The sequence below is a fragment of the Geospiza fortis genome, unplaced genomic scaffold (assembly GCF_000277835.1).
Source record: "Geospiza fortis unplaced genomic scaffold, GeoFor_1.0 scaffold78, whole genome shotgun sequence".
In the NCBI taxonomy this organism is placed as follows: Eukaryota; Metazoa; Chordata; class Aves; order Passeriformes; family Thraupidae; genus Geospiza; species Geospiza fortis.
In genome coordinates, this window is record NW_005054339.1 from 4,360,601 (window position 1) to 4,384,073 (window position 23,473).

At 36.5% G+C, this 23,473-nt stretch overlaps 1 protein-coding gene across 5 annotated transcripts in view; it reads right to left on the reverse strand.

Moving 5' to 3' along the window:
• The window catches only part of ERC2 (ELKS/RAB6-interacting/CAST family member 2), a 405,766-nt gene that overhangs the window by 44,192 nt on the left and 338,101 nt on the right, over positions 1 to 23,473 (reverse strand). For all 5 annotated transcript variants that reach the window (XM_031058194.1, XM_031058193.1, XM_014307629.2 and 2 more), the window contains one exon: positions 13,470 to 13,660. The gene's annotated coding sequence lies outside the window, so the exon portion shown is untranslated. The remainder of the gene's footprint in view (positions 1 to 13,469; positions 13,661 to 23,473) is intronic.

The following is a 23,473-nucleotide window of genomic DNA, read 5'->3' on the forward strand; positions in this document are numbered from 1 at the left end:
CTTTCCTTGTGAAGGACACAAAAGCAGGGAAGGATTTAGATGGCTCTGTGATTGGCATGGTTTCAGTGCTACAATAAATCATTCCTGGTCTCATACAAATTTAAAGTTGCCAAATGCTGTTTTTTATTTTTTAACTATTATATTCTTAACTATTATATTCTTAAATCCATTCTTGGGAATGGATTTAATAAATAATTAAGTGTAACTAAGGAATTCAGCAACCTCAGCCACCTTCAATTTATATTTTTTTTATAGTTGAAAGAAAAAACAATTACTATACTCTGTATAACTCCTGAATCTTAAAATAAATGTAATCTAAATGTAGACCGAATGTTAATTAAATATAAATGCATTTCATGCCTAGGCATTTTGTACCAAATATATTTATAAACGTTAAGTAACAATTATACATCAAGTTTTTCATTGGTGGTAAGTTCTAATTAATTGATGAAACAGTTACTCTAGAGAGCCCTTTGCATTTCCATTCATATTTCTTTATTAAAAGATGTGAAATACTTGGAATCTTGTAAGAGGCTTGTATCAAATCTTATGTACAGTGGAGGAGAAGGTCATATAAAATGGACCTTCTTTCAGGTGTCAGCAATTTTCACTTTTTATTAACTATTTTATTTAAGATATGGAAGTTAAAAGGCCAAGTCTGACTGATGAAACATTTCTGTACATTCTGTATTGAATAAATACTCATTACTGAAAATGTTGCCTGAAATAACACATATTGATTTTGTACGTTGGGTTGTGAGGAGTTGTCTGGAAGATGCAAGGCTTCAGTGATCAGAGAAATTCCTATATGGGTGTATATGTGTCAAATGACTCTAAGTTCTCTACAGGAACAGTAAATCTCTCAATATGAGGACAAGGGGAGGTGCTGAAGTTCTGACTGGCATAAATAACAGAAAGCAAAAACTGGAAAAAAAACCCTAAAAAAATACAGTAAAAACAAACAAGGGAAAAAAGATATTAAACTAGGAAATATGAATATCTGACAAAAATCACTACAGGGCAAGCTTTGGATTAGACTTCTAGAAAACCCAATTCAATCAAACAACAGTTGTCAAACTGGAGGCTGACACATCAGCCATGTCCTGTCCAGTGCTGTCCATCATGGGAATAACTTTACCATTTTATAAAGCACTGGGAAAAATTCCCTCAGTCAGGAACCATAGTGGAAATCTTGGCCCTCCCCTCTCCCCCTCCATTTGTTATTTACATTAAAATAATGCCCAGAGGCTGTAAACAGGATTGAAACCTGGAAACGAGTTCTGACAGCTCTTTGCATGGTGCTGTCTAAGCTTGCTGAATTGGCATGTGTACACAAATGAACATGTTTGTGTACACACACAAACACAGCAGCCCTGCTCGCTGCACATACAAACACACAGGCCTTCTTTGCATACTCCAGCCCATGATTTTACGCTACCAGAATCACAGATAAATGCATTTTTTTTGTATCCTACATAACGCAGTCACCTCTTGGTCCATAGGTGGGCTCAGTAGACAATTGTTTAATTTAAAAAGTAACCTAGCACAAAATCATCTGGGACCTGCTGGTTTTGTAAGCAAAATTCACAGTACTCACAGGAATAGATGTCACATTTGAGCATTATTTTCCTCATTCTTCTCCATTTTATAAATCCATTATATATAAAGACAATATCAAATTACACTTCTTTGCTCATTATCTGACGAGTACTTTGAACATGAGATAAATTAGACATATTTTTCTGCTACTTTCTCATTGCTGAGCCCCTGTAGCAAATACTTGATAAAGACTAAGGTAAAAATCCCTTATATAGGATTTTTCCCTTATACCTCATGTTAGAAGACATGAATTCCCAGGAGCTCTGTTAACTAGGCACATAAGAATTCCCTTCAGCTCTGTCCAGAATTACAGAGTATTATCTTCTGCTGTGGCTATCAAATCCATGGATGTTAGCCTGGACACACAACTCCCTCTGTAAATCACTTTGCACCTTGTGACAATTTAAGTTTTATATCTGTGTCTGCAATCTGAAGGGGAGAGAAGGCAAAAAGATAAATCTATAGTATATTTATCTTAGTTCCATGATGGGACCTCTGTTAATTAGGTCTTCCCCAATCATCACCTCTTTAATTGGCATTTTTCTAGTATCAAGAAGAGACACCCAAGATTTAGATGCCTGATGCTGCATAAAAAGGCCACCAGTAATGCACAGCCCTGCGCCAGCAGGGCAGCATCTATTAAGAGAATTTCCTCTTGTTTTAAAAACAATGTCTAAGCAATGAAGTACTTATAGTGTCAGAAGTGAAAAAAAAAATTGGGGGAAGAAAAGAAGCAGAAAAATTGTTACAAGTATTTTCTAAACAGATAAATGTTCCCAGCCAAATGGATATCAGATTAGGAAGACAGAAAAATAAAAGTTCTGTACCAATGGGAAAATTCTGAGCCCAGATGACAAACTCTTGTTATTCCATAGGCAAAATATTCCAAGATATTTTCTAGGCAAAATATTCTGAGATATTTTCTAGGCAGAATGTTCCGAGATATTTTCTGGCTTAAGATGTATAGATTAAGATTTCAGAGTTACAATATACTTTGGGTTTCCATGAGCTTTTGTAGGGTTTTTATTTTGGGGTGTCTTGGTTGTACAAGGACTAGGAAAATACATTTAAAACACTTCAACATCTCTCTCCTTCCTTCTGTCTCTTGTCCTCTGCAATTTTTTTTTTTTTCTAGTCCTGTAATATTTGCCTCATGCTCCTTCTTCATTCTATGGAGCCATATCTTCTGGAAGAGCTTACCTGCTAAAATTCTCGACCATTATTAAAAAAAAAACATCCTACAGAATTCAAAACAATATTTTTCAACTAGGTACTAATGGATTTATTTATGCATTCCTTCATTCCTTTCGAGCAAAATCTGATTTGGCCCTACATCTTATGTTTCTTAAAGATAAACAGGGCATTATTAAAAAAAGTTCTTGTTTAGGCATAAGCCAAATGCACCTTGGTGAATACGACAACAGTTCTTACTTATGCACAAGTAAATCAAGGCTGTATTTGCACTACACACTTTTAAAGGTTTTCTGATAGCATGAGTTAAACTGATTCTGTTAATTGTTTAGGAAAGATGAGAAACATGCAGGTCTTTAATAATATTTTCTGGTGAATGACATTAACTTAGTGACTTTGATGGTTATACCTCTTGTTCAAGATAAATGTTTCTAAATATGTTTACTGAGAATGTGTTCTAAAGAAATTTATCTAACACTCCATTTTGTTCATCAACAGAAGTGCTGGTGATTAGAAGCTCATGATGTAGCCAATAGAACTATTTGTCTGAAAATCTACACATCTTGAATAGAGAAAGAAAGAATGAGGGCAGGATGGAACACTTTTTTGGTTATCTAGAACTAGATATATTTAAACTAAAGGGTTTTTTAATAGCTTCCCAGGCTTTGATTTATTTCACATTTAAGGGATTTTTTTCCCATATTAAAGATGTCTGTTAAAGAAAAAGAGAGACTCTTAAAACCCTCCCCCACAAGTTTTGGCTGAGCACATAATTTTCAATTTAGGAGCAGGTGACAGTGAGGTATCTCCCAAGGGCAGAGTATTTAGACTTCTACAGAACTAAACAACCCTGTTGTGATGAAAGCTGGACATTCCTCAGTGCTGGGATCAAATGAAAACATTGGTGTTTCACTAAACTTTGTGACTGACAATGTAAGAGTTTTACAAGAACCATTAAACATTTATCATTGCATCCTGAAAACTACGGTTAGACAAGGGAGTTACATTAAGCAAACAATCTTGCACAGAAAAAAAAAAGGCAGAAACTTCTTAAAAATAGATGGATATTTAAGAATGATGCCTCTTTGCAATAACCTGTCAGCAATAACGGGTTTCCATAAACAGGAAATGGTATTTTAAAAATAGGAACAGATTAGTATCATTTCTGATGACAGAAACTTTTTTTTCTTCTGATTATGTTCAGTGCAAAGTCCATCAAGCTGAGCACTTTCACAGACCAAATAACAGGAAACTGTAAGGTCAGAAGAGAACAGTGGAAGTTTCTGTAACACAACTGTGGCAGAAGTTGTGGCCACTGGAGATCAGTAGGAAAAGGCTGAAGAGGTAGAAGAAATGATGTAATCTGGGAAAGTGAGGTTTTAAGTTTGGAAAAACAGGGTTTGAAGAGCCTGCAGGTTACTAATGAGGAAAGAAGGGAAAAGAGGCTGGATTGAAAAGAAACCAAATGAGCCTGAAACCCTGGAAGGAATATTGCAACTGGAAAAGGCTGTAGAGGGAAAAGAGCTAAGAGAATGAAGAGTCACTAGAGGCTCTTAGAAAAGAGACATTGAAATCCTGAATACAAAATTTTAAAAGAGGAAGTCTGGGAAAATAAGGATAAGGTGCTTCCTTGAATTAGGAAGACAAAGTTGAGTATGAGCCATATCCCTGCAAGTGTTGAGATATTAGTAACTGGAATATTGGAACACTTTTCATTTAGAAAATTTCTCTTAATGAGATGAGGCTGATTGTCTTTGACAGGAGGGGTTGGCAGACAAAAAGCTCTCGGTACTCAAGAGGAGAACTAGAAGACAAATTTGGGAGAGATAGCACAGTTCATGATTACGTGGATTTCAAGAGTGCAGAAACAATGAAAAAGAAAATTGAAAGTGATATTCTCGTTCTCTAGACTTTCCTATAAAGTCTAGAACAGGAAGCTTCTGTATTTTAGAACAATGTCTTGCACATCTCACAGGTACTAAGCAACATGAAAATTAGCTAAAACAGATCAGTTTTAGGAACATATGCCACCTTTTAAATTTGCCTTTAACTGCCTAGAGAAACCCTTGCTATAAGAGAATTGCCCTCATCTGTTTTGCAAAACACCATTTCCAGAAGTGAAGCTTGGTCTCATTGAAACATAGATAAATATTTGTGTTCAGATGATGAATTCACTTGCTTGTTCTAAAGATTCATTATTTGATTCTGCATCTCTAAGAAAAACAAATTTGCACAAAGGTTTATCACTACTCCATTTCAATAGTGCACAGAAAACTGAAACTGTTGGAAATGCACAACTGTGCTTTACGCAACAAAAACCTATTTATAAATTAGGACTCTATACACAATATGCCTTGGGGATTGTTCCTGTTCTAATCAAATACTTTTGCAAATTTCTTGCCAAGAACTGAAAAAGTATTTACCTGTAATAGTAAGGTGAAAAAATGATACTATCAGGTAAAATATGTTTTCACATACACTGTGGATGTTTTATTCACTCACTAGCCAGCTTCTAAAGGTTCCACAAAAAATTAAATCACATAGCTTAAATATTTGTCTGCAAATAACACTGGTTAAATAACTCTGCAACATCTGGTTTCCTTTTCTGTTTGCTATTTGAGAGCTTTTTCTGAGTATAATTAATCCTTATAAAAAGGGAATAAAGCAAGTTATTGTCTTTTGGAAACTGATGAAGTACATTACAACTACAGAGAAAGGGACTGTACTTCATTCTGCACAGCAGAGTTAAGATGCCCACAAAGAGGAAAAAAAAAAGTTTATGTTCATGTGAAAATGGTACTTGGAGCTCAGAAGTCTAGATTCACTTAACAAATTTAGAAAATGAAGTACTTAAAGTAACCACAAAGCTGAAGTGGAGAATTTCAGCAGAAGGACAGTTTGAAGAGTTGGAAAATAAAAGCACAGACACACATGACAGGACAGTTTCTGTCTGCCTTGATTTTCCAGGGCTCTGTGCCAACACAGACTGAATTTGTGGGCCAGTACAGATAATCAAAGTGGGAGAAAAACCCAACATGTGAATGGTGCTTCTATGGGAGCTGTGGTAACATACACAAGTATTTGCATGTTCATGACAGTATTGAACTAAGATCAAAAAAAAAGGTTTTGTCCTCCCTGTATCTGTCAGTTTGCACAGGAGAACAAAGCCTCACTCCTAAGAAATCATCTTTGAATTGAGGATTCATTACTGTAACACTTCAACCAGCAGACCTTGACAGGGCAGCTCCAAACCAAGCTGTTTAAAAAACTCTACATCAAAAAAAGTCTTTATTATGTTAATTACAGTAGGCAAAACTAACATATCCCAATCTTTCTTTTAGAAATCAAAAAAACTCTTGCCTTTGTTATCCATAAACTAGGTTTAACACAAAAAGGTCAATAAGAGACAGTGAATCTTGTTGAAAATATTGGTCTACCTCCTGTTTCTGTTACCCATTTAAAAAAAAACACACTAAAGAAAAATCAGAAGCAAAACTAAATCTAGTAAAACAGTCTTTCCTACTTGTCCAGTTGGGGCACTTGGTCCACACATTAAAATAAATTAAAGAGTAGATTTTTTTTCTCCCCTTTAAAATCAATTCTTTCACCTCATCAAAATCACCAAAGGAGATTCATGTTGATCAGCTACTTACATATTTATAATGCATAATAAAATATTATCTACTTTACATTTCTGTTTTGGGGCTAGATCTGATTTTGCTTTGTAAACACAAAGTCCTACATTCATAACTTTCTTTGTGACCTTTTATAATCAAAGCTTATTTTATATTTTAACAAGATATTACCCACAAAAGGATTCAGACTTTATGGAAGAAGCTGGTCCAACCCCTTTGCCACCTACACAAGCAACAGCTTGAACCTCAGACTCCAAAACATAACAAAGAGCATGACCTTTTTCAAGAAAACCTCAGCAGGACTCAGGAAGTAACCTTGATATCTCTCAGCACTTCTGACTGTACAATGTAAATGAAAGAAGAGTGGGTAATGCATGTAGGAGTCACACAGTCATAACAGACTAAAGCACAAATATTCACTGTTCATTGTATTCAGTCTAATAAAACTCTTATTTTGCAACCCTCTTCGTTGTATCTTTAAATAGGATCTAGGCCTACTGCATACCTAGACATGTATTGGACTTTGCTTGCTGGATCAAATTAAAACCATGAATTGCCATCACCAGTTTGCCCAAAATTTATTAACTACTCTAGGTATGCCACGTTACACTGTTTCCAAAAATCAGTTTGCTAAAGGAAATCTTCCCAGTGAAAATGTGGGGTTTTTTTCAATATGCTTCAAATTTCTGCGTTTTTCTGACTCAATTTGTTATGGAACTATCTTTCATATTATCCCTGCTTTTATTTTCTTTGGTGTTTGTTTTTAAGTAGAGTCATAAATGTATTTCCATTTCATGCTATTCCCAGTTAGGAATAAAATGACGGTACTTCCAAGAAAGAAAATTACCCGGGAATCTGTTCTGCATTTGTAGACAGGAGAGAGGCACTTTGAATGGAGAAGAAGAATTAAATTAGCCCCAGATATAGGGGCTGAATACTAGCCATGTGTTTTTGAAGTGAGTATCTGCAAACCCTTTCCTACAGATCCTTTATAGTCTGAACTTTATAACAATAAAGGTATAATCTGGTAAAAAGTTCGCTGCCCTACAGCAAGCACAAAGCACTTTTTTTTTTCCTTCATCCAAAGGAACCACTGGTCTTTGAATAAAATATTTTTACCTTCCCCCACAGCCAGCAGTTTAGAATGAAAGCATATTCCATGTTTAAGATTCTATATTTACTCAGTTTAAATATTTATGGGTGAGATGTATATACAGTATTGAATAAAACAGAAACCAGATTCATTCCTTAATGAGTGAGAAAGAATAAACTTCATATGGGGCAAAAAGTAGTGCTAGAAATTGTCACTGCTTTCAAGTCAGCAGCCACAAGAAATGCTGTCTTCTCAACTACTGTACAAAATAACAAAACCAAAAGCAAGCATTAGTTTTTCTTCTACATTATCAGATTTTTATGACAAAGGTTAGAATGTTCTAAAATGTGTTTAAATTTATTCAGCTGTTCTCATAGTTTCATGTTTCACTGGGCTGCTACACTGCATTATGTTCCCATATGACTAGATTAAAGCTATCTAACAGGCTGGGGAAGTTATTAGCCCAGCATCTGAATACTTGTTCAGAACATTCTTCAGAAAGTATTGACAAGCTGAAAAAGTCAGATTGATTTGGTTTGGGTTTTTTCTAACAGGACATCCATAGTATTTGTCAGATCTGCACTTCTAAAGAGTGCTCTTCCTCACAAGACACTGATAAACTAAAAGTGGTGTTAAACCCAGTTGTAGGGAGACTGGACAGCCCAAGGGAGAGGTAATGGGATACAGAGACTTTAACCTTTAGGTCATCAATTTAAATTCAGCTCAAGTTGATCATGACCAACACTTCCACATGATGAATGTTTGCTAGCCTGTGTAAAGAAATAGACACAATAAATATTGGTGGACACATTACCAAGGTAACTGATCCCTTTTGGTAATCTCAGAAGAATACCTACACTCTGACAGGCCACCAAACAGTCCTGATTCCTCTGGTTTCATGGAATCCATCACCACTGCAGGCTCCAAAACAATGTCCTAACCACCATCAAATTACTTTCAACATGTTTTGGAATTTTTTTTCTTTCATTAAGTGGATATTTCAACCAGAAGTATCTTCAGCAGTGATCACAGAGTTAGCTTACCATAATAAAGTTGAATGTGCAAAGAATACAAAAGGCTATATTGAAAAATGGTGTTAAATTCATTGTTATAACCCAAGTGCTACTTTCAGGCAGATTTGGTTGAATTGTTAAAAGAATGGATATAGGAAAACCAGAAAAACCCAAGACAGCTGACAGTAATAACCAGAGGCATGGAAAGACAGTTCTATATGGGGTCTGAGATTGAGATTTAGTTTAGAGTCCAGATTAACAAATGTTGCATGGTATGAACATATAAAATAATGATTATTACAGGCATTTCTTCAGAGCCTGGGGGTTATGAATAAAGCTAAGCACAAAGGTTCTTTCCCAGCCTATAAGAATTCTGAAGATTTCAGAAAGGTCTTGTTAGTATTAGGACAAATCCTTTCACAATTTTCACAAAAGCAGAGATACCCAACCTATTACAGACAATAGTCCAGTAGTAAAGACAGTTGCCTTGGATGCATTAGATATTCAGCTGGATTTAAGTCTCTATTCAGCTGGATTCAGAAAAGGAAATTGAACCAAAGTCGCATGTCTTAAAGGATAATGCCCTAACTATTAGGCTCTGGGCATTGTAATGCAGATTTCTCTCAAGGTTTCTTTTTGAGCAGTTCCATTTCCAATAAATTATTTATTTGCTATTTGAAATTAAAGCTTTCTAAAGGAATTTTTTTTAAACTACTCTTGACATGAGAAAGGTTTTAGGTTTGATAAAGAAGCAATTTCTATCAAAAACTCGGTTAACTTGGAAAAATCCCTATCAGCTTTAGTATTTCCAAGAGCAGATGCAAAAAATTTCAGACATTTGTACACAATCTTTTTCCTTTGTGGCAACACTAAAAAGAGGACAGCAAGACCATGCCATGAGATCTTTTCCTCACATATCAAGTGATTTAAGGCTGAGGAATCATTGCTACTAATACACACAAATCAACCTCTTCCATAAAAAAAAAACAAAACAAAAAAAAAAACCAACCAAAAAAAAAAACAACAAACCAAAAAAAAACCCAAAATATGTCATAAAATGTTTTCATGTAAAATTGATCAACACAACAGCATTCACGCTCCTTTTTTTTTACCTAACTCAGAACAAAGTTGACTATTTTTATAGCTGGGAGGATAAGGTCTTTAATGTGGGCTTTCACTAACATATGAGTCATATTTATAGTGATTTACTTTTACCCTTCCAATCTATAATCTTGAAAGTATGCTGTTCCCAAATGAAATAGCAATTTTCATGTGATTGGAACTACAAGTCTGTTTTTCTTAGCTTGTTCTTCTATAGCTGATCTTGTATTTGACTATTGCCTCCATCAAGATGCTTATTGATCACAACTTTTAGTTATTGTAGCTGTCTTATGCAGGCTTCCCAAATTACAATCATTGAAATCAAACAAAGTCACGTAATAGAGTTTATCCATAGTTATACAAAAATCTATTCATTTTTGAAGATCTCTACTCATCTCCCAAGCTTACCACTGCACCACTCTGTGGCAATGTTTTTTCCTCCCCCCTCCTTCTCAGTTTTCCCATTCTGGCTTTCATCCAGTCCTCTCTACCTTTCTCTGTCATCATGTGGGTTACTGCAGTGTGTTTTTTAGCTATTCATCCCAAATTCATAACAGTGGTACCTAAAGACCCCCTTTAACACACCAACTCACACCCACTTTAAAGCAATTAACTCAACACCGTGCCAAGCAGTTCGCTGCACCAATGCACACAGAATCATTAGGATGGTTACAGTCTTTATCAGTTTAACTTCTGTTCGATGGGAGAGACATTAATGTTTTACTGAGCAAATGGTAGTCCTACTAAATCCAGATTATGGGAGAGTGAAAGTCCTGTGTGTGGAACCAGAAATGCTGCCAAAAGAACTGCAGCTAAACCACGAACCAACTGGCTACAGACTGCATCCTTCCTACTTCAGTGTTCTCCTACTACATAAAAAGTTCCCTTGCAATGAAAATAGACACTAGCATGACAGAAAAAGACTTGTCTTTAAAACCAACCACCTGTCATGAATAGAAGTTTCTATTCCTACCTCCACCACCCCCAATTCACCATATTACAAAGCAGAAATAGTTCATATTTGGATACCAAACTACGTGATACATCTACTACCACGAAAGTAATGTGTAATGAATCACATTATTTCTCCAGAGTTTTAAACAGGTAGAAATAACCATAGAGAAACTGCCAAGGAAATCTACAGTTCCAATTTTATACTATCTGTAGGTCTTCAGACTAAAAATAACACACAGATGTCATTTTCAAAATTAGCATTCCCATTAAAAAGAAAACCAGACTCATCCTAGTTGATCTTAGACATTGACTTATTCACCAGAATAATTCCACTGAGGCAGATAAATACATTTGCATGAATAAGGGCCTGCACTGCAGGACTTCATAAAAACATACATATGGGACAAAAAAAGACCCTAGGAATTAAGTCAGTAATTTTGACAAACTTTTGTTTCAAAACTGCAATGCAGTCAACTTAGTTGGCTATTCCTAAATTCAGATTAAATACACATTGCTGTACAGCACTGCCTGAACAGCATTAATGTCTTCAAAGCAATTTCACTTTTTAAGCTTCAAAACACACTGTTTGGCTCATAACTGTTGATATACTTTTGAACCACAAATTCTTCTTGCCATCTTGCCTAATTATAACACATTCTTTAAAACTTAACTTTTGTATGAAAAACAGGTTCATAAAATCTCTCAGTTCTACGTTCAAAAGAGCTGTTAAATTAAAGTAATTAAAAGCCTAAAAATGTAGGAATTCAAAGAGAAGAATTTAGACATGTGCAGCCAAAATGATGATCCTGGAGATGTTCCTACCTGGAGATGCTCCTACCCCAACCTGGAGATGTTTCTGATGGCCATAAAGGTTTTGATGGTAACACAGGCCAGACCCAGAAGCCGCATCTCTGTTCAGGGCCAGAGTTTACCTGCTCAGCCAGGGTGCTTCATCTCAGGACTCAGCTTGTGCCCAGTCCTGTGGGGAGCTGCACAACTGATCTGAGTTTGACCCACCAGGCACCCTCAAAGCCAGCCCAATAAACACCAGCCAGGTGGGCTCCCTACAAAATGCTTCAGGTGCTGTTTCTTTCTAAAACAACACATGAACATCAGTCATTCCCAGCCTGGCAGCAGCTCTGCTCATCCCAGAAGCCAAATCCCCTGGTCCCATTCCTTCCTCAGCCCAAGACCCAGCAATGTCCTTTATCAGGATGGACAATTCTGCTAAATTCCAGATCAATCAGTTGGCTGCAGGCTGCAGTAAATGCTGGGGCAAGGAGACGGAGATATCAAAGTTCTACCACTGAAGCTCTCTCATTGTACAGAAAATAATTCAAGATTCATTGGGCTGGAGAAAGAACACAAGAGGGAGCAAGAGTCTGTAGCCTAGTGATTTGGGCACTCAGCTGGGAAAAGGAGTCCTGGGCTCCTGGCCTGTGCTCTGTAGAAGGTTCATGCAATTTATCTAACAGCCTTTCAACAATCTAAGTCTTAGCTCGAATATGGCCATGTTTCCTTCCTGATCCAAGTCTATAAATAACACTTTGTTTGCAAACATCAACATACCTCTTGTATGCTTTTAATGCTAAATTTTAAATAGAAAACATCAATAAAACTGAAATGTGCCAAAATCTGAAAGCTTATTTCATATTCACTTTCCTTTATAATACTTAAACTACAAGAACTTACTTGTGATCAGGTTAAAAATGCTATTAAAATGCAAATACATGGTTTTACCTGTGTCAATAATGCTGCTTTGAACCACTAAATTGGAAGTTATCTCTTCATCTCATCTTTCTCAGGATGAGGTAAGATTTTTAAGAAGTTATAAAAATAGTAATAGCCTTCTAACATCTTTATTCTGCTCAGTTTCTGATTCTCACTTAACAGTATTTTCATTTGCTGGTTCTCATTCCCTAGAACAACAGTGCAATGTCATCCAGGCGACTTTAAATCCAAGCAAGGTTACCCTGAAATTCCCACTCCAACAATTTCATGGACATATTTCTGGTTTTGCTAAACATTCTTTTCATAATAGCTTCATTTTGGGCCTAAGCCTACATAACAGGGTCCCTTTAAATAATATTCCATGCCTTGAAACATATTACAAAAACTGTTATATCAAGGCGAGTTATGCAAGGGCTCTCTATGGTTTTAGCATATTTACTCTGTCACGCCATGTGTGAGACTGCAGCCTCCACAACAAAACCTTTACACACTGAAGTCATTATCTCTGTGAAGTCTGCAACTGGCATTTAAAACTTATTGATGGCCTGGGTATTGGTGGCTCAGTAGGCAGCACTCTTGCCGGAGGCCCAGGAGGTCAGGGGTTCACATTCTGCTCAGAGAACAAGTTGGACATATTCCAGGTTTGTGTGTGGGCTGTGCTACACTGAAGGGGCAGTCCTTAGGACAGTAAGTGAAACCTTGGCTTTTTGGGGATATCAAAGTTCTCCCACAAAGGGAAGAGGAAGAGTAAGAAGAAAGTTAACAAGTGAATGAACACGATCGTGCTGGCTGGGGACCTGGATTTGGTTGTGTGCTAAACACAGAATGGTCCAGCTAGAGTACAGTGAACAACTTTAAAGTTGCCACATTTTAGTCTCTGTGGTCAGCACATGTTCAAGGGGGAGGTACAGACTCCAGGCATGCTCAGTATCAGCCAACTTCTCAACAGCAGAGTGACTTTGGGTTCAATTTCACACCACAGAACTATGAAAAATGCATGTGCAGTTTCAGCAAGTGAGCAGTCCAAACAAAAACACTTCAACACTGGAGCAACTTCCACCCATACTATACAATCACTGAAAAAATATCCAGCCAAATAACCAAGTCAAAACTAGCAACACATATAGAGAATAATATAAATCAAGATTCGACCTGCTCTGGTGTTAAACTTTGATACTTGAATATCCCAGATGTCTCCCTCCTCCTCTTCTTCTTTATAGACAGGTAAAGATGGATCTCTTGAAGGAACTGGGGATCACACTCTAGGCAAAGGTTGGACAGGTGATCAATGTACAGCATGAGATTGTGCCGTGGCTATGTGCCTCCAACAGTGACTGGATCATCTGGTTTAGAAAAACAATTCAAAATTGTAATATTTTCTAAAGCACTTATAAGGGAAATATTAGCAAAAGGGAGAACATGTCATTTTTATAACATGGAATATATCACAGAACATATTTCCATAATTATATATTTCATTTCAAAAATTCATTTATTTCCTATTTAACATTTAGTTCATAAACTTTTCAATTCCGTAGAAGTCAGTCTTGAGAGGATTGCATCCCATTTCCACTGAAAGAATATATTCAAAAGTTACCAGTGTGATACAAAGTTACTCTTGTAAGTGTCAATATATATATTTTTGGCATGTAGATTTAGACACAACCCTACAAAGCACCAGGGCCAGGCCCAGCCCATTCCTTAGTCAGGTTTTGGGGCAAGCCAGTATTTATCAACCAACTGGACTTCTACTCTGCAGTGCTCTTCAGAAGGTAAGCACAGAGGTTAATGTTTTGTTAATGAAGATACATCTCCCAACACTCCCTTCTATGTCAATAGAATGAAAGAGCATTTTCTAAAGGACCATTCAGAGAACTTGAATGATACCTTTTCTTCCAACGTTTAGGAACACCATCTTTTATCTACCTATCTTTTACATGGTGCCTTTTTTTTTTTTTTACCATCATGGAAAAACAAATACTGCCCTCCTTCCCAGAAATATCCATTAGTATAATGGATCTTTAGGTTTACATTTGTTGAAATCAACCTGTATTTACACACAGTAAAAGAGATAATTAATTACAAGCATCATGACATCCTTAGGCTATCACACAATTAATGTATAAGCAACGAGCTGCTTAAATGAAACAAGATATTGATGGCATTATTTCAAGTTCAGAAACAGAGGAACTCCTAATATAATCCCGGTGCAAATTTGCAAAGAATTATGTGTTCATTTTGTCACTAAAATATGAAAAGAAGCTATTTCAAGGAACGAAGGATGTCCTCTTAACCTGCAACAACAAATTTGTTTGGTTTTTTCTCTTCTCAGTAAGAAAGCAATTAGGATTTTTTCCAATAAAAATATCCTTGTCCATATATAAACACTCCTGGTAATCATGTAATTACCTTACCCAATCAGATTAAATTGCTGTCAGTTGAGTTCCCACCGTTGATTAACTTTTGTGTACTCTGAACCTAAATGAAGTCTTTGGTAAAGTCACTTAGTCATTTACAAAGGTGTCTCTATGATCCCAAAAAGGGTAACAGCAGTATATTATTTACGATAATCATCAAATATCCAAGGTCAAAGATAGATCACAGTGGACCCCTTTTTTAAAACCCAAAGAAACACAGAATTAAACTATGTTGCTTATTTTTGTGTTTCTTGCCATGACTTCTAAATGTAATAGTAACCTTTGACCCCCCCCATATTAAACACCATAATTATGTAATTAAAACTAATTATGCAATTTAACATACATATTTTTGTCCTACAACAGGCAGGTCAATTACCTCACTCATTGACCTTGGAAGCTTTCACAGTTTAAACAAAACAATGAGGCTTTCAATTAATTTTAAAGTACAAACAGAGAAGGAGCAGCAGAACCGCAAGTCCTCGCACTGATACTGCATGGAGGGATCACTTACAAATCTCTTCATTTTGGATTCCACAGATTAAATCCCTTGATAAAAGCTGTTAAACATCTTTCTTCTATGTTGCTATCATTAGAAATGTTAACACATTTGTGAACAAATCATATATGCACGTTATTTGCTAAATGCAAGAAAGGAGACCAAGTAATAGGTTTGCTTTGTCTCACTTCTTTTCTTCAGTATTGTTTCGTCTGCTTCCTCCCATACTTCATTGCCTCTATCCCTGTTTCACCACCTCTTTCTGTAGTCTCTTTCTTTCCCCTGTTTTCGTCATTATCTTCTCTCTTCCATTTCTAGCTGTAAAGTTTATCATTATATCAAACTGCTGTAGCTGTTGTCTTCTCCAGTTCCCATCCACATCCCTGATCCCATTTACAGGGTTTCTCAGCAGGTCTTGGCACCAGGTGCCTTCTGATGATGATGATGATGATGATGATCCAGCTGTGAGGGAACTAAAATTTAGCATTAAAAGCCGCAGCTGAAGCAAACATGGTACATACTCTAAAATGAATTTTCCAGAGAGGGAAGTTTGGTACAAGTGAGAGACAATTTATGAAATTGTTGAAATATGTTTCACCTCGATAATATCTTTTTTTCTCTTTAAACACTTAGGTAAGCTCTATATATTGCGCTGAAGGTTTTCAAATTGTACAAGAGAGACTCATGTAATATTACATTGTGTCCAAAGAACTTGTTCAAAGAATAAAATTTGCATTATCATTTAACCACATGTTTATTCTTCAGTAAAGTAAATTCCATTCTCTAAAGAATAATTCTTAAAGCAAGTACAAGCCCAGGAGCTTGACATTAAAAAGGATCATGTTCTCCTATCCTGCTTTTCTCAGTTGCTATATTGACCACAAATAGATCCAGCAGAGTTAATAAACTTAGGTGTGAAGTAAAGGGACAGACCACATATATATAAATACTCCCTATATATACATATATACACACCCTGTATATATATATACATACATACATACATATACCAATCATGCTTTAAGTTGTTTTCTCTAAGCCTTGGTTCATGTGGGGATCAGAAAATAGCTACTGGAAAAACACATGTGAAAATCTTCCCTGACTTCTTGAAAATACGGCAGAAAAATACCTAAAGTGCACTTTGTGCTTTGGTGTAGTTTCTGACACCATTTTTGGAGTCCTTTCAGTTCTCTGCTTTAATTAGGCCTGACTTGCACAAGGAGCTTGAAAAGATTTCAGTAAACGCTTGACATAATGGAAACAAGGAGCACTGAACTCTGAATGAGGAGTTACAACAGGAAAGAAACAATTTAAGATGGTAGCAGGCCTTATTGCAACATTAAACCTCAAATTGGATCTGATTTACACAAAGTAAACCAATATATTGAAATAGTGCCCCAAACTTCTGGACAAAAGTTTGAAGAAAAATAATACAGTGCATGTGTAGAAATTCTGTCCAAAGGACTGGAGGAGATTATTCCTTATATTCTCATTTAACAAAAAGGTTCCTTCTGTTTTGAACGGAACATTAAAATTCTAATTCAGCTCATAGAGCATCCCAAACAGAGCAGCAAAAGAATCTATAAAGGAGCCCAAATATGGTGCTATTGAAACAGAGTGGATTAGAGGAATTGGGATAGAATCCTACAAGCGGCTAAGCAGCAGCAGGAGGTCAGCTTCACAAACAGCAGGATGCTGTTCTTGCCAGACGTGAGTGACATAATACAGGCAAAACAACCAAGATTTCAGCTGATAAATGTATGCCTGAGGAAAAGGCCTTGCTGTAGAACTTTCATAAGCAACAAATATTTAAGCAAATGCTGTAGACCTAACTTACACAGGAGAGCATTTTATTCTTATACAAAAATGTCGTGTTAACCACATAGACCAGAATTCTTTATAATATAAAGACAATTATTTTAAGAGCCTAAATGTAGAAAATATAGGGGTCTTTGCTCAATTATTCAGTAAATGGATCAAACAAAGGGAATTCACAGGTTGATGCAGCTTCAAATCTGTTCAAAGCAATTCTGCGTACATTAGGATAATACACATGAAAACATTAGCTCCAAATGTCTAGGATGCCCAGAAAGAATAACAGAATCCATGTAGCCCCATTGGTTATCTATAAATTGCACATATCAGTAGTATTAGACAAGTTTCAAGTCTCTGAAGGGAACAGTGGCATTTATAAGGAGACATTGATATACTAAAGTAACATGATTAATAAATCATTTTGATTTCTAAATGCTATGGTATTATATTAAATCATACTTTAAACATCTATTTTTCACTTCTACTATTTTTAAAATATATTCTAAAAGGCTGAGATACCACTTATTTTCAATTTTATGCTATGAGCAATAAAAAGAAAATTTATTCAATTGCTTTTTAGCTAGGGAAGTGCAAAGTATCATACGGAAAACATTAATCTGTCTACCCCAAATTCTCCTCTGTCCTCCACAAAATATCCTTTTGGGCTAAATACTTTTGCAAGTCTGAAATAAATTGTAATTCTGAGGTCAGATTCCAGCCTGGAGCAGACATCAAACTTCCCCTAGACTCTTAGGACATTGTGAAATAAGAATTTCTACACAGTGCAGTTGACTGTTTTCATTCAGAAATCAGATTAAGAGGCAGTTGGGTCTTTGAGAACATGAGCTACATGAGTGTTTAAGGAAGCAGGACAGAGAGAAGCCAGCCAGGAGCACAAGGACACAAAGCTGCCCTGCCATGGCTTGGGCAATCACATAAGACCACCATGGCATTAGCAGACAACACCTGAGGACCTTTCTCCACATGGCCAGGAGCTCTCCTATGATATGACCACAAAGGGGGCATTTCATAGCCCAGGGACCATGACAGAGCATGTCTGTATTTTGGTAACTTGATGGACATGGGAACAATCTATGGCCATTTCTGCTGGGGAAAGATCAGACTGCATTGCAGGCCAAACTTGCGCTCTCTGGCTCCAGTTTGTGGATCTTGTAACACGCTGTCCATCCGTGATCTCAATGTGCATGATTTCTGGAGATCTTTCACAAAACCATACAATCAGGAATTCGAAATGACGTGGAATCAGCCATGACATTCAGCAGCTCCTGCTCAGCTGGAAGAGGAGGTGATGCTGCTCCTCCCTCTCCCTCAGCTGCAGTTACTGAAGCCCAGAGCCATCCTGCTCTCATCACCACAGGCACTGGGACTTAGTTACATGCAGGGTGTGCTGCACATCTAAACCTGCTTGGTACGGAGCAGAGCAGCTCAGTAAAAGCTGATTAAGACACGGTGCTGAGCTAAAAACTGGATGCTTTGTGAATATCTGTGTTTTGGCCTTTCCCCAAATGTCTTCCCCCAACAAGTGAGAGAGGACAGCTGGAGCAGACAAACTTTCTGTACCCAAGAGATTGTTTTTCTTTCCTTTGAAGGTATTACTTGCCTGTTATTACATTTACATAAAGGACCTTTATTCTTTCCCATATATAGTAAATTGCACTCCTGTATGTGAACATTGTGTAGCCATTTCCCCTCAAATACAAAACTGAATTATCTTCACTGTCATTCAAGCCTTTCTTTTTCCCCCATTACAAAGAATTGATGCAAATCTATTTTTGTTTGGTCTGGTTTATGCTGACAGCAATTAATTCTAAAGCCTCAGCATAAAGACATACAAGAATCACATATGTTTTTAATCTACAAGCAAGTTATCCAATTATTTTAGGTAAACTTTATGATCACAACCATCCTTACCAACTCTGATATGATAGGCTATTTTCTTCTTAATGGCTTAAGACTAATATACACTGCTACAGGGAATATGCTCTTCAACATTCCTCATGTTTTACCTCCTGATCTTGAAATAATAATATAGTCAATGAGCACATTTTGTTTATACTTGTTAGTAAAAAGTCACTAAAAGCATGCTGGGAAATAATATTCCATGCCTTAGGACTCAAACAATTTCTCTTTATAAATAGAGCTTGTGTAAATCACAGACAAAGTTGACAAATTTCATGGATTAGTCATGGTGAAAATATCAGATTTAAAATAGATTAACAGGAAAATCATATTACAATTCTGAGTACCCAAATTCTGCATCTTGTGGAAGAATGAAATGAAAAAGTAGTGATAATTCTGGAGCCAATTCACTAAATTACACTTGCACTGAGTTGCATACAGAGGGTAAGGATTCCTCATTAACCTTTTAAAACCTCTGAAATCTATATTTAGCTACATTGGAATGAGAAATCACAAGTTATAGAGATTATAGCACACTGAAGCTATTTCAGTGCACTTTTCCATCAAATTATGCTAGTATGAAATTATTTTGTCACCTCGTAGAAAAAAAGAAATTAAGGAAGAAACTGATTTGAAGTTAAAGCTCCTATTTTCACAATTATTTGTATTTGGTGCATCCACTTAAAAATTAGGGAAATAATATTTGAAAGAAGTCCCACTTTAACAGAATATCCCATTATTCCTGTTAAAACATAAAATTCATAACTGTGAAGAACAACATTTGGAGTTAAGCACAACTATCAGCTTTCACACAGAACTTCACGGCTTTTAAGTCTTTCATGATGATGTAATTTAAATTGAGACCTTATTTAAAAGAGAGGTTACACACAACCATGTGATTCAAAGAGACTTGTTGACTACATAACAATTTGGCTTGATGCCTCCATGTCCTCCACTGAGCTGCACAGACCACTTGTCATCCTTGCATCTGAAGACAGCCAATTTGTCAGACATTTGCTTTAATTCTTTTTCTTTGTCTTCTTTACAATATCCCTCATATGCATCCTGGTCATCAATATCATATATCTGACTGGAGGATGGAAATTCATCTGTGTTTCCGTCTTATTTTCTTTGCATGCAATCCTCCTGGGTCTTATAGGATGTGCTTAATAAGAACCACATTATTCTGCTAAAGGAAGTCCTTGAGCAGACTTTGAGAAGCAGTATGGCAAATTAGTTTCAGAACGTGGAAGGTCAGGTTGGAAATAAAAAGCTGCAGTTATCTACAGTGTTTTCTGCAGTTCAGAAAGTAAGAAAAAGAGGCCTAACCTTCAAGAAAGGATTTGTTTGATGTTTTTCCTTTAGAAAGCTGGACTAATTTATGCCCAAACAATAAAGTGTTGAACATTAGCTGCTACTAATTAAAATTAGCTTTTAGTTAAATTCACATTTGTAACAAATGAACAATCACACTTCTCTTCCAACTGCATTTAAATGTTTTTGTTTCCACACACACAATGCTGTTTGCAACAAATTCCACCATTCAAATATTTAAATTTTAAAGCGTGCTTGAGTTTGAACTTAAATAGCCCTCTGCTTGGGAATGCCAGGTTTATGGGTGTCCTTGCAACCTTAATTCTGCCCCCTGGTGTCTGTAAATTATGGCTATTTCTAACTAATGATCACAGGTTATTTTTCACTCCGGGGTCTGTGTCACTCTGTCCACAGGACAAATGTTCCCCACACAGTGCAGCTGCTTTCAGCACTACCAAAGTTTTTCAAACGCTGCTTTTGCTAAGCATCTCCCTGGAGCTCTAGTGCTGCTTGCTTCCTGGGCTTGCCTGGGCTGCTCATCACCATATCTGGATCTCTCTAGAGCACTAACAAGCCACTTTCTTCTTTGTGATAGGAGGAGAGCATTATTATTTTTGTGGGAAAAGACAGTGCACAGACACTGGGCACAGGTTCAAAAGTCTTTGTTGCAGATGTCTTGGTCATTTGCTCTGATGTATTAGGCTTGCTAGTGTAAAGTTTTCAGTTTTTATAGTCCTTTTCATTTTTAAAACAGTTGCATAGACTTCAAGATGTTATATTTGACATATCTCTATAAAATAAAATTGTAGTTTTTATTTTCCACACTTTGTAGATGTGAAAAAATTGCTTTTTTCCTGGCAGCCCAGAAAACTGTCAGAGATGGCCTAAAGCTCAGAACCACTCCTGCTTCAGCTCTGGTTCTGCTCCTGATGACCAGACACTCTTCCAGTCTTCATGGCAGAGTTTTTATGCCCCTGAAGCTGCTGAGGGTGCTCTCTGCATCTCAGACAGGCCCTGACTGAATTAAATAGAAGTCCATACCACACCCATTTTTTGGTCTACACAATTTTTTAGCACATAAGGAATCTGAAGAAGGAGCATGGGTAGGGCTAAGTTGCCCAATACCATAACTGCTTGTCTGTCCCACAGTTACTGTCCTAGATAAAATGCAGCTCAAGAATGGAGTCAACAATGGGGAGCAAGCATGGACAAGCAGTGAGTGCTACAGAAAAGGCAGTAAATGGCTGGGCAACTGAAAATGCTGCAACATGTAACCAAAAGGACACCTAAAAAATAATTATATGAGCTACTTTAAATCTGGCACTTTCCAACTTGTAGGTTTTCAATATATACATTGATACCCATTTAATGAAACCATTGTCTTCCAATATGTATTTGCTACATTAAAAGACAAAAGTTACAGACAACTTTCATGATGGCTTCTAACTTATATAGACCTGAGCAAATGAAGGCATTTTAAATTGCTTTTATTGTTAAGGCACATTGGAGCATAAATCCATCACTTGCTCTCTGAACAAAAGCTGAGTGCCCTCTGGACCTGTCATGCAAACCAAAATACAGTGAAAATAGAACTTCTGATTCTTTAAATCTACCAGCTTTCCTTCCCTACTTTGAAAGAGATCTGACCCAAAAACCAGCGGGACTTCTAAGGAGCCTTTTTGCTGATTCCCCAGTGCAGATTGGAGCAATGCATTTGGCCAGGTTTTTCAAAAGTCATATCCACCCTTTGCTTTTACCCTCTGGCTCTCAATCACACTCACAGACCTCAATGGATTTCTCATGATCTAACATCAGTAAATTAAAATCAGCTACGAAATTTAACTAAATAAATTTATTCATAGAAGCAATGAATGCATCATTAAGATGCAATAATAGTCTCAGTCACGTCTATCAAAAACTTCCTATTTTCTTTGGCAAAACCAGATTAAAACTGAAATGGTATGAAAAATCCAATTTACCCTCCAGTAGTGAGCTTATATGTGTTGTGTTTGTACTTCATTCTCCTCAGTCATGAACAATAGTACAGTCAAGTTTTGGTTCTTAATACTTTGGGGTGCAAGAACTGCAAAAGACATGTTTGATTTTCTATTACCCTGAAATGAGAAAAAAAAAAAAAAACCCAATGTTTACTTACAATTCTAAACCAACCCACCCCCGTCCAAAATAACAACAAAGAAAAACCCAAACAGAAAAAAAACCAAAACAAACGAAAGCAAAACAACTTTGGACTACATTTGGTCAAAACTTTGACATAATAATCTATTTCCCACCTTCTAATATACTGGAAGAAATAAGTAATCCATGTTTGTGAAGTGTTTTAATGACCTCAGATGAAAACTACAGAAATGCAAAGCAAGAATGATTGTTGTTCTGATGATGAAAATGTCTTATTCTACTCACCATGTTCATTGCCTAAAGTAACACAGTGGGTAGCCTGTTATTATTAAAGGAATAAACTTTTTCATCAAACACTCTTCATAAAAATATTTCCCTGGAAATGTAACACAGCATGTAGCAAGACTACTACAATTTTCCATCAACTATGAGTACAAGCAGTATAGGTACTGTTTTTAGATAATTTCACCCAAGCTTTTTGGCAATAGTTCCTCTCAAGGAAATCTACACTAACCAGAAATTTAGAGTCTGTTATCCCCAGGCCAGCTTCACTGGAATTTTTAATATGGCACTGTCTATTCAACAGTTGTGTGTAAAATGCCAATAAACTGGCCAGAAAAGAGCTGAAGGGCTAATTGCCTTTTAACTCCACTGTGATGATAAAGTCACGTAGAAAGAAAGGAAAAACTCCCACTGCTTTAACAAGTTTATCTGACTGCCACTTTAACATTCTCTGTCTGCATGCACTTTAGTGCATTCACCAATAAAAGGATAAAAGCATTCAAAATCCTGTACCCTCAATAACTAAGAAGTCCAGATTCAAAACGTCTGCTCTGCTGGAATCAGCCCATTAGGTCAGCCAGATTTTTGCCTGGTACTTGATTTCAACTATACAGTATGTAGCAGCAAAAACATTTCCTTTTGATGCAAAAGATTATAAATCCTTAGGAAACTGGAGTGAGAGAAGAAAATGAAGGATATAATTTTGAAATAGTAATAAAAAGCAGAAACTGCTTCTCACAGATGAAGGGTGAAATAGTACCAATCGAACCAGT